The sequence below is a fragment of the Lactuca virosa genome, chromosome 3, assembly GCF_052849685.1.
Source record: "Lactuca virosa cultivar CGN04683 chromosome 3, Lactuca_virosa_CGN04683_v6, whole genome shotgun sequence".
Lineage (NCBI taxonomy): Eukaryota > Viridiplantae > Streptophyta > Magnoliopsida > Asterales > Asteraceae > Lactuca > Lactuca virosa.
The window spans coordinates 11,736,626-11,739,397 of NC_136428.1; the positions used below are offsets into that span (position 1 = coordinate 11,736,626).

Here is a 2,772-nt window from a genome sequence, read left to right on the forward strand (position 1 = left end):
GGCTTTATCTAAAATTTTAATTTTCGACGCTCATTTTTATTCTTAATTAATTAACTCCTAATAATTAAGCATAAAACACATAAAACACATAGAATTCACATAATTCCTTTTTCATTTCTTCAAAATGAGTTGCAAAGGTTAACCTAGACTATCATATCAAGATTAATGCCTAGGCTAGAAACACGAGTGTTACACAAGGAAACCCTAATTTGACTGCTTAGGCCCTAAGCAACCCATGGACTCCTCCTTTAGAGGCCTTGGACGAATTCTAATGGGTTTCCCCATAGATTTCGTCCACTCCATCCTCTATGGTGTCCATTAGGCCAATATCTATCTATCACACAATTGACAGTTCTAGTCCCCTAAGTTTAATTTATCTCTTTTAGCCACAAAATTACATCTTAATTAACTATTGACTACTATTAATTAAACAATATGATTTCTCCTTTAATATATTATTCTCATAATATATTAATAAATCATAATTAATCCTCTCTCTCCATAATTCATTCTATCAAGTTGCTTTGGTGAAGGCAACCTAAAAGGACCATGCACCATCGGGTCAAGTACATACCAAAATAGTTATGGGCTTAGACACTAATCCAACACTTTTTATCATTGAATTTAGTTACAATTTAATTGTTTAGCTGTAAGTTGCTTAATTAAGTGTTAGTTAAGTTAAGTTTATAGTCTTGTAAAACTAGAGAAACCCCTTCTACTTTAGTATTTGTTTTAGATAATTTTAGTAATTAGTTTAATTTCCGTTCCCTGAGTTCGATACCCTACTTATTTAACTACACCACAATTGATAGGTCCACTGCCTTTGTATGTTAAATTTACAATTGTAAAGTAGGATTAAAACTAGTTGGTTTCACACACATCAAGTTTTCGGCGCCGTTGCCGGGGAACGGTTCAAAAATTAATTCTAATTTCTAGTATTATGGACCCTTTGTGTGAGATTAATCTTGCACAAAGTTACTGCTTTAGTAGTCTAGGTATTAGGTTTAGTTTTTATTTTATCTGATTTGTTAGAATTTTTGTTTGATTTTTTTTAGTTTTAGCCTTGAACTCGTCGAGTGCAATGGAAGCTACTCGACGAGTCCATCGCTGAAACTCAGTTTTGTTTTAATTTTAATTTTGTTCCTTTTTACGCGTGTTTTCTGTTTTATTTGCAGTTCGTTTATGACCAGAGGAGGAGGTACACCTTTGGTTCCACCACTTCAAGACCCGGAAGCTACTTTGAAGAAAAACAAAGGAAAAATTGTAGGAGAAACCGCAACATCGAAGAATTCTCCTTTAAAGAATCTTAAGTCTGTTTTTAGTAAGAAAAAGAACGAGAAAGCGGGTGGGTCCAGCAGCCAAAAGAGCGAAGGAAGTAACCTTGGAAATCTTGGAGACGATACATTCCACAAAGAAGCCGAATTTGAGTACGATTACGAATCCAATTCTGAAGAAGAAAGCGACTTTGGAGGCGAATTAGCAAATCCCATGGCTAACATCGATGAAGTTCCCATGGGTGAATGGAAGAAGAGGATACGTGACGATACCGGACCGGGACTAGTGCAACCCATCATTCCCGTGACTGCCACTTTCGATCTAAAGGGCCATATACTTGCTCAACTTAAGGAAATTCCCTTTTACGGGAAAGATCACGAAGACGCTTACAAGCACTTGGACGAAGTCAACGATGTAGCCGATTACTTCAACGTTCCAAATGTACCTCGCGAAACTGTTTTGCTTGGCATGATTCCCGTCACATTCAAAGGAGCTGCGAAGGATTGGTTGAAATCACTCCCTCCCGGATCCATCACCACATGGGCTAAGATGAAAGAAGAATTTATTGATCAATTTTTTCCTCCCTCAAAAATAGCCAAGTTGAAGAAAGCCATAGCTAATTTTGAACAACAAGCTGGAGAATCCCTTTATGAGGCTTGGGAGAGATACAAGGGACTACTAAGGAATTTCCCACATCGTGATCTTAATAGCCAACAAGAAGTCTCCATTTTCTATGATGGAGTGAATGTGACCACACGACAACTCCTTGATTCGCAACGACCTCTCACAAAGAAGCCACCCCCGGAAATCAAAGAACTAATTGAAGAATTCTCTAAGCACTCTAGAGAATATCATAACCCAAGAAATGAACTGAGTCGAGGGGCGGTGAACTCAGTTAATGATAGCATGGCAGCAATGATGGCTAAATTAGAGAGTTTGGATCGAAGAATGACTAAGATGGACCAATCCATCCATGCCATTAGGGTGGGTTGTGAGAATTGTAGAGGGCCTCATCTCACTAAAGATTGTGATCTTGACGAGAACGGGAACCGGAGGGTGCAAGTGTGCTATTCAAGTGGTGATAGGTATGATGACAATTGGCGGAAACCCAAGAAGGATTGGCTTCCTTATGATGAGTACAAAAAGGAAAAGGAGGAGAAATTTAAGCAAAAAGAAAGGGGCTATTATCAAAAAGAGGAACCGGTGCTGGAGAAGAAAGCTGACTTGGAAGATATGTTCACAAGATTTGTAGCCGCGTTTGAGATGAGGCATAATGATACAGATGCTGAAATGAAAGAGCAACGAACTATGCTTAGAGAACATCAAGCTATGATGAAGGATCAACAAAATATGCTTAGGAATCAGCAAGCATCTATTCATAACATCGAAAAACAGCTAGGTCAGCTTGCACAACAAATCAACCAAAGAGCACCCGGTGCACTTCCTAGCAATACCGAGCAAAATCCAAGAATGGCGCATGTGAATGCAATAACAACA

The 2,772-nt window shown here is 38.4% G+C and overlaps 1 non-coding gene across 1 annotated transcript; it reads right to left on the reverse strand.

Moving 5' to 3' along the window:
- Positions 1 to 1,872: 1,872 nt before the first annotated feature.
- LOC145167928 (small nucleolar RNA R71) lies at positions 1,873 to 1,979 on the reverse strand. The gene has a single exon (XR_013741528.1). It is a non-coding gene; the product is annotated as a small nucleolar RNA R71 (small nucleolar RNA).
- Between the last annotated feature and the right edge of the window lie 793 nt (positions 1,980 to 2,772).